The sequence below is a fragment of the Mus pahari genome, chromosome 7, assembly GCF_900095145.1.
Source record: "Mus pahari chromosome 7, PAHARI_EIJ_v1.1, whole genome shotgun sequence".
NCBI lineage: Eukaryota > Metazoa > Chordata > Mammalia > Rodentia > Muridae > Mus > Mus pahari.
In genome coordinates this window covers 85,692,844-85,702,463 of record NC_034596.1, presented here as the reverse complement: position 1 = coordinate 85,702,463, position 9,620 = coordinate 85,692,844, and the positions used below count along the sequence as shown (strand labels likewise).

The window sequence follows — 9,620 nt, the reverse complement described above, 5'->3', positions numbered from 1 at the left end:
ACACACACTCACTTATGGGGGTCTTATTTTAAAGCCATGGCCATCTATATTTTTAACAATTGTTACTAACTTAAATTGTTTGGACTATCTTTCATTGTTGTGGATTGAAATTAAAATAAAATATACTTCTAAACAATAAGTTTTTTGGTTGATGTTTGCTGTGACCATTCTGTAAGTTCTACTAATGAAGACCTTCTCCTCCCTTGTTATCTCTGCTGCTCACAAATCACCATCTTGGCATTCAAGTATCATGTTTAATAGACAGAGCCACATATCAAAACAGAAGTATCAATATCCTAAAAAAATTCTTTCCTCTCTAAATGAGGAAATAGACAGCTAATACTGTGAAAAGAGACTAGAAAAAAACAAACAAACAAGATAATGTGTCACTGAACCCTGAATGGCATCTTCATTATAAAACAAAGTAGATTTGTCTAAAAATTCCATAGGACATTAGGTCCCAAATAACACCATCATATCTTAGATTTTCCTTGACAGTTTGGGTAGAATAAATTATTGACTGAATCTTCATTGGGTATTAGCAGAGCCATTTCAAACCAAATTGTAGGACAAGGGTACAATTATTGTCCAATGGCACTTTGACATTTGTACATTCTTCTGTCACTAATAAAATATGCTTATTTATGACACTACTTTTCTAGTAAAGAAATATGCTCCCAAAGAAGGATTTGGCAAGCTTACACATAATAATATATTTTCAAGTCCTTGTTTACATGGTGATACACATAGATCTCCCCCATAGTTTTTCTAGGTCTTCAAGGAAATTAGAGATGTTTTGTATCTTCTGAAGACAGAAGTATTAAAGGCCAGTATGCCATCCAGAGAACCACAGTGCCCAATCTTTATTCTAGTTACCTGAGTAGAGTGGAAAAGAATGAGATTTCATTCGTGTTAGACATAGATGACACAAACATGTGTAGGAATCAATGCAAAAATGGCAGATGGACCACTTGCCATCTGTCAGACAACACATAGTGGGCACTTCAGCCACACATGTCAGCATGGCCCCACAAACACCATGCAATAACTGAGTGCTTACTCTGCTATAAGTATTCTGTGTTGAACCATCCTGAGATTTAGAATCGTTACCATGTGGAAGTAGAGACCAAGTAGAGAAAACCATGAAACCATGATACCAGAAACACTCCCATACTGTATTAATTTTTAAGTTGAATATAACAAATCAATTTCAAGAATAAATGCAGAGTATCAATTATAATTGAAAGTTAAGTTTAATTCCATTAAAATAATTTATAGACAGGAATTTTATGGCCTATTTAGACAAGGAAGAGATGTTTCTATGTGTCTTAGTTAGAGTTTTACTGCTGTGAACAGATACCATGACCAAGGCAACTTGCGGAGAGCTTTTGGTGGGCTTAAAGAAATTTACTGCTTATAGCAATTTGGCAAGTACTTGTCCCTGGGTTCTGGAGGAGGAAGTAGGATCAGATAAGAGTATTTGCATTTGGGCTAATGCAAGGATCAAGATAAACACATCTAAGGGATGTGTGACTTCCCTTTTGTCTTGGTAATCCTGATAAGCTCCCAGACACAGTGCCTTTGTTTATTGCTTTATTTGATTATTACCTGGTGTGATCTCTTTGTTCATTGCCTTGTTTAATCACTTTGTCTTTGATCAAAGAACTGACCCTATTCTCTGCTAGTACCTAGAATGGTTTAAAAGCTGGCTGGGAAAAATTAAAGGTGCTTCAGCCTCAGCACTGGCTGGAGACATGTTATAATGTTTGTCTAATTGTCTTTTTTGTTTTCAATCCTCATTCCTGCCCTTGAGACCCTCTTGATTTATAAGCACAACACTCACTTGGGGCTGGCTTATAGGTTCAGAGCTTCAGTCCATTATTATCAAGATGGGAACATGGCAGCATCCAGGCAGGCATAGAGCAGGAGGAACTGAGAGTTCTACATCTTCATCTGAAGGCTGCTAGCAGAATACTGGCTTCCAGGCAGGTAGGACTAGAGTCTTATAGTCCATGCTCACATTGACACACCTACTTCAACAAGGCCACACCTCCAAATAATGCCACTCCCTGGGCCAAGCATATATAAACAATCACACTATCCTAGAAATCAATGTTTACTGGAAATAGAAAGATAGATCAGGTTAGATGTTACACAGTCTATGCTCATAAGGAGTTTGCTTTTTGATATCACCTACACAACAATGTTTTTAAGTGAAAGAGCAATATGATAAATCTGTTTTTTCCCCCCACATACATTTCTTTTTTCAAGACAGGGATTCTCCCTGTACCCCAGGCTGTCCTGGAACTCTCTCTCTCTCTCTCTCTGTAGACCAGACTGGCCTCAAACTCAGACATCTACTAGCCTCTGCCTCCTGAGTACTGGTATTAAAGACATGTGCTACCACAGTATGGCTTTAAATCTGTTTCTTGAGTAGTATCTTGTAGCATGGATTGATGGAGAGCCAGCACGACTTCACATCTCTCTCTCTCTCTCTCTCTCTCTCTCTCTCTCTCCACCACCACCAATTTAATCAAGGTTTCTTAGTGTCTGTCACAGAATACATCATGTTAGCTGTGATAACGACTACCACTACTCTCATTAACCTTCTTTTTTTTTTTTTTTTTTTTTTTTGAGACAGGGTTTCTCTGTATAGCCCTGGCTGTCCTGGAACTCACTCTGTAGACCAGGCTGGCCTTGAAATCAGAAATCTGCCTGCCTCTGCTTCCCGAATGCTGGGATTAAAGGCATGCGCCACCATGCCTGGCCACTCTCATTAACCTTAAACCTAAGGGATCTTCTTGTTTGCACTGCCACAGTCCTGGGATTACCAATATCCTACCACTCCTGGCTTTTTACATGTGGGGTCTGGGACTAGAACTAAGGCAAACAATTTCAGGACAGAGCTATACATCAGTTGCTTAAATAATTTCTTAAAACAAACAAAATATATTTTTTAAAAAAATCCCTCCATCCTCTCTTGCTTTTGTCAGCTATGAGTACTTGTTGAGTTGTTCTCTGAGGTTCAGTTTTTAAACTTGTAAAATGAGGGCAATATAGTCAAATGTATAAGGGTGCTTCAAATTTTATATAAAAGAAAAGGTCTCTTTCGCAGGCTGCTTATCCCTTCGAGTACCAGAACCCCTTGAACTGTGTGTTAATAGTGCAGGCAGCGACTAGAGTAATGAGTCCCTGGCTTTCATTCCTGACCTAAGGTCTTTGAAATACACCTCGTTTCAAATGTCACTGTGTTGAAGGGCAGGGCTCAAACTGCTGTGGAAAGAATGAGGCAGTTATGTGATTTTGAAAGTAAGATGATGCCTTCAGGTCATCTCACTCCTCACATTGGGTACTTAGGATTCTACACAGGATCCCATGCGACTCAGCTAGCCACACATATGGTAGACCCCACAGTGCCCGGAAAGGATGAGGCATTATGGTTGGGTTTCCCGTGAAGATGGACTTGATTGCACGCTACTGAGAGGAGTAATGAGTTCAGGCAGTGGCTTCAGTTGTGCACTGGGGATGAAGAAGTCCACTCTCACAGTGGTTTCCCTGGGCAGAGCACATCATTTGTGGAACACATAGTTGCATCTCGCCAAATGGAACAACATTGTCCAGTGGTGTTTTGGGAAGAACATAGACATTGTCTAATACCACAAGGAGAGGATATTGTCACTTTTGCTTGACTTGAAAGCAAATCATGGTTATTTTGATGTGTCTGGTTACCCACAATTTCAGCATAGCTAAGGAAAAGATCAATTTAAAAAGCACTCCTGCACTGACTCAATGAGGTATGACTGCAAAGAGAGTAATAAATTATGTTTTCTAGCATTGCTTGAAGAGATCAGTCACCACTGGTTTCTCTCTCTCTCTCTCTCTCTCTCTCTCTCTCTCTCTCTCTGTCTCTCTCTGTCTCTCTCTGTCTCTCTCTCTGTCTCTCTCTCTGTCTCTCTCTGTCTCTGTCTCTCTCTCTCTCTCTCTCTCTCTGTCTNCTCTCTCTCTGTCTCTCTCTGTCTCTGTCTCTCTCTCTCTCTCTCTCTCTCTGTCTCTCTCTCTCTCTGTCTCTCTCTGTCTGTCTCTCTCTCTCTCTCTCTCTCCTCTCTCTCTCTCTTTCTGTGTGTGTGTGCTGTGTCCTCTACAAACACTGTACCTACCACTTAATTTAATACCACAAAAGTTTTTTTTTTTTAAAGAAACAACTCCCACACATTAGTGTTATGTTTTAAAACATCTTTCTGCTTGATTCTAAATTGTCCACAACCAGTCATCTAGAAGAAAATGGTACCTTGAGGACAATAAATAGATGTATTTTCACACAGGCACAGGATACGCCATCTCCGCAGCATTGTTGTATGGCTCTCACGCTGTCAGCTTCTCCTCTGAGGAATGAACTACGGAAGCTTTCTGTTTTATGAAGGCTTCATATTCATAAGGCGATGGCTCTGCTTGCTCTTGGCAGGCCCTACACTCACTCTGTTAAACTGGAAGTCATTTATCTGAATCGAAGCCCACTATTGGAACAAGCTGAACAAGAACTCACAACGCACATAAAAGCTTTTGGAAGAGACCTGGGATTGGCTCTGGGGGTGGATATAATTCAAATGCAAATGCACTTCATCAGAGGTTTGACTTGGATGCCAAATTTTGGGGCAAAAGAAGGACCAACTACTGATCATTTGCTCTTTTCTCCCAAAAAACAGAAAGCCAACTGTACAGTCAATATTCCTTCTTTCAAAGTAATGTCATAAAGGCTTGAAGAAAGCACTATGGTGCTGAGCTCATCATTCCAGTGGATGCTACCTACCTATGATGCCGCTTTACCATTCCACGGTAGAGTGGGCTTTGAAAAGTGAGGAAGGAAAAATATACAGAATTGAAAAGTAAGAGAAACAACCATATTTAAAAGACCATAGAGATGGTTCTGTGAGTATAGTGCTTGGATGTAAACGGAAGGACCTGAGTCTGGATCCCTGGCATCCACATAAGAGCAAAGCAGGATGACATCTGTCTAGAACCCCATCTGTCTAGAACCCCATCTTTCTAGAACCCTATCTGTCTAGAACCCCATCTGTCTAGAACCCCATCTGTCTAGAACCCTATCTGTCTAGAACCCATCTGTCTAGAACCCCATCTGTCTAGAACCCCAACTGTCTAGAACCCATCTGTCTAGAACCCTATCTGTCTAGAACCCATCTGTCTAGAACCCCATCTGTCTAGAACCCATCTGTCTAGAACCCCATCTGTCTAGAACCCATCTGTCTAGAACCCCATCTGTCTAGAACCCATCTGTCTAGAACCCCAGCACTAGGCCAGGAAGGCAAAACAGGTAAATCCCAGTGCAGGTGCTAGCCAACCCATCTGTTACCAGTAGTAGGTGGAGGATGGGCCAGGTCATTCCTGGTTCTACTTTGCTTATTCAAGAAATTGAAATAAAAGCCCGTGTACAGATTTATAAAGTATAAAGGTGACTTTATTTACCTTTTTCTCTTTTAATTTTATTTTAAAAAGTTTCTTAATACAGTATATTTCTACTATGGTTTTCCCTCCCCCAACACCTCACAGATCTTTCCCACCTCTCTCTCCTCTCACCTGGATCCAAACCATGTCTGTCTCTTGTTAGGAAACAAACATGCATCTAAAAATAAAATAAAATAATAAGGTAAGGTGAAACACAACCAAACAAATCAGAACAGGACAAAACAAACAGAAGAGAAGAGCTAAAGAAAAAGGAAGAGAAATACACAGAAATGCAGAGACTCACATGTTCACAGGCCCAGGTATCCCATAAAAACACAAAACTTGAAGCCACAATATATGAACAAAAGTCCATCAAGATTTTTTTTTAAAAAGGACGGAGAACTGGAGGTCTTGGGAGGGTAGAGTACAATCAGTCTCTGCAACATTGGTTCTCCGGTGGCTGCTGTGTGGCACAGAGAGATTGAGCTGGTGGGTGTGTGAAGCAGCAGGCTCAGCAAGGGATCTGCCTGAGTGCAGGGGGCAGCTAAAAAGCGATGCCATGAGCGGGAACACCCCTTACATTGACAACAAGATCAGCCTCATCTCCAAGGCGGAGATCTGCTATGAGGACATCTTCTATACCATTGACACTGAGAACTCCATGGTAGCCGTCGCCAAAGTTCAATTCTTCAGTAGAACAGGTAGACCAACAGATCATCCCAAACTGCCTCCAGATGAAGTCTTTGAATATATAATATTCCAGGAGACTGATATTAAAGACTTCTGTCTATGAGCCAATGAAATAGCAATGTTCTTTGCCCAGCTATTGTTCAGTCTTGACTAGGTTCATCTTCATTCCAGTCAGTGAGTTCCTATGGACCTTTCGGCAGGATGCTGGCATATAGTCAGTTCAGTCCAAGTACATTAGTTGGGCCTTAGTTTGGTGCTGTTGGTGTTTCTGGGAGCTCCTTGACATCTTTTGGAAATAGAAGCATCAAATAGTAGTACCTTATTCCAGAACAATGCATTTGTTTTGCCTTCACACAGTACACAAGATCTGTAAAACCACAGCTAGCCCAAGATCAATCAAGCCCTCAGACCCTTTGAACAAAATTTCAACCATGGTACAAGCAGTATAGACCATCTATACCCACTTACCTGCTCCAGCAACTGTTGGGTGAAGGAGCTCTTTTCCAGCCAGGTCTTTGGCCCCTACCTGCCAGAAAACAATAGCCAACCAAGAGCATAGGGAAACCGAAGCACAAAATCCCAAGGCCAGACCAGAAAACAGGCAACTCAGAAATACTATCAAGAGTCAATTAGTTCCAGGGATTCCTTCTGCTCCAAGACAGGACTGGAGGTGAGGGGGTGTGTGTGACGGGGGGTCATGGAGGTAGCGGGGAAAGATTTGGTATCCATCGAGATGGTCTAATGATATTTGAGAAAGAGTTTGACTTTGAAAGGGCAAATGCACAATCTAACAAGGAGGAAATCGACAGAGAATTTCATAATAAACTTAAATTAAAAGAAGATAAGCTTGAGAAGCAAGAGAAACCTGTACATGGTAAAGGAGACTCTGGAATCTACATGCAAAACAGCAAGGGAACGCTGTGAGGAAGAGCAGTTTGGGTTCAATTGCTACTTCAGCAGAACCAAGTCATTCTTCAGAAAGCATAGGTGTATGTTGAGTAGCAGATGGTTGCGATTCCTTGCCTAGAGTTGAACCAAAGAAAGCTAAATGGAACTGCTAAGTATTTTCTCATCGCTGAAAGGATTTTTCTTATCACTAATTAATTCTTTGGCAATTATTTCAAGTTGCCTGCAGATAGGTTGTGATACTGTGTTTTGAGTCACAAAAAGTTTTGTGTGTGTATGTGTGTGCGTTTGTGTGTGTGTATCTTTCTCTTTGTTTTTTGGAGATCCTATAATATGAGGTAGCATATTTCAACAACTAGGGTCCTGGATGGTAGATAATTTTGTCAGTCAACTACTATACACACAGGTAGATACTGTTTCGTAGGCAAAGGTAACATTTTTACATAATTGTAAAATTCCATTATATTCCATTGCCAAAGAAACATTAAGAACTTTGTGTAGTTGCATGAAGAGCAACCAATTTTTTTTTTTTAAAGAATAAACATTTTACTCAGCAAACATACCTGTCCTTGCCGAACAGGTTATGGTGTCTCTTCACAGCAATAGAGCACCAACTAAGATACTTCCTTTGACAATCCCTTTCTTCACACCTCTGATCATCTAGAGAGTAGGGCTAGAGACTCCTGCCACACATTTTCCAATCCGCAATACCACTCTTTTTATTAAAGTCCATCTGGTCTACAATATCATAATTTCTTCCTTTATGTTTTCCAGGTGAGTCTTGATTATTTGTAAATAGAGTGTTTATCTATTCTTTGGACATTTCATACATGTATATAATATATTTTGATTGTATTCCCACACACACACACACATACTCTCTCTCTCCCAGCAACTTCTTTCAAAGCTGCCTCCCAGAGTCCCCCTCCAACTTCATGGTTTTGTTGTTATTGTTGTTGTTGTTTATAACTCACTGAGCCCAATTAATGTCTCTCAGTCAGGTATGTGGTCTGGTAAACTCCTCTACCCTCCATGTGATAGGAGGTCGATAGGTTTGATCTTGTCCAGTTTCTCTGCAGCCAACCACTGCTGCTATGAGTTCATGAGTACGAAGAGAACAATGTTGGTTAAGAAAGGTGCCAAGCAAGACCTTCCAGGAGAAAGTGTCATTCCTCAGAAAGTACAGGCAGTTGAACAGGCAGCCAAAAAAAATCTGCAGACACTGCTAAGTGTTCTCAGAGGGGAAACATAGCCACCCCTTAAGAACTAACAGTGTACATAACCAAAATTAATTGCTCTTAGTTGGCCCATAATAAATACATTTGATGAGTTTCTGAATTAATGATTTCAATTATAGTTATTTATTAATTTATGTGAATATTAACTTTCCTTCTTCAAAACAATAACTTGCAAATTAAAATGCAGCACATGAATTTAATTAAAAATTTAGTAATTAAAATGTATTGAATAATATAGGAATTTCTATGTTTACTAAGTAGTGAAACTATCCAGCAATCCTGTCAGAGATATCCCCAAGAGACTTGCTAAAGTTCAAGGTATAGAATAATTCATCCAAAATGGCAGACACCATCTATGAAGGACATAAAGATTTCTTTTTTTTCTTATTGGAGACACAGACATCTTTACATTTTCTTTTTCTTCTACCCCTTTGCTGTCCTATAGAACAGTTCCTTTGAGAAAGTATGGGATTTTCTCATCTACTTATATTTTCAAGGGTTTTATGCACAGTGCCTTCTAACAAATTTTCAATTGAGTGTGATTTAAATGAGTAAGGTAAACATGATGTATATAGAATCTAATTTCCTTTCTGTATGACATCAAAAGCCATACTTTTCAACTATTTCGATTGCAGTCATCAATAACTAAAGTCTCCATTCAGCCAAAGCTCTAGACTTTTGGCTCTGGGAGTCAAGGAGGCACAAGCCTCTGTTTGTGCTCCAGATGAAGCACATCTGGATGAATTCCCCATGAAGTTGTTATTTAGAGTCCTGGCAGGATCTTTCATGAAGTAGGGAGTTGCAGTTGGCATTCCTCTTAGCATTTTTCTGCTTAATAGATAGCCTCACAGCGATCACACAGCACAGTCTAGGCAAGAATACTGAGGACCCATCCTGCCTTTGTAGACTTTGGTGAGAATAAATGGCTGACAGACTTTTCTTGGATCTTAAGGTCAATAAATATTAATTGGGGCTTTACTCTAAGTAAGACACTTGTCTAGGCACAGAAAGAGATAGAGCCATGTTGTTACATCAGTGAACATCAAAGAAGAGAAGTGTATATATTAACATAAGTGAAAAGCATCTAATTAGCATTGTGAGACAGACACTAGTATGAACTTTGAAGACAGAGAAGGATCAAGAGAAGTTGAAGACTTAAGAAAGATGTGTAATCAGGGCCCCCAATGGAGGAGCTAGAGAAAGTACCCAAGGAGCTGAAGGGGTCTGCAGCCCTAAAAGAGGAACAACAATATGAACTAACCAGTATCCCCAGAGCTCATGTCTCTAGCTGTATATGTAGCAGAAGATGGCCTAGTCGGCCATCAA

The 9,620-nt window shown here is 40.2% G+C and overlaps 1 pseudogene; it reads left to right on the top strand.

Moving 5' to 3' along the window:
• The first annotated feature begins 6,019 nt into the window (after positions 1–6,019).
• Positions 6,020–7,177, top strand: LOC110324070 (annotated as a pseudogene).
• Positions 7,178–9,620: the final 2,443 nt, after the last annotated feature.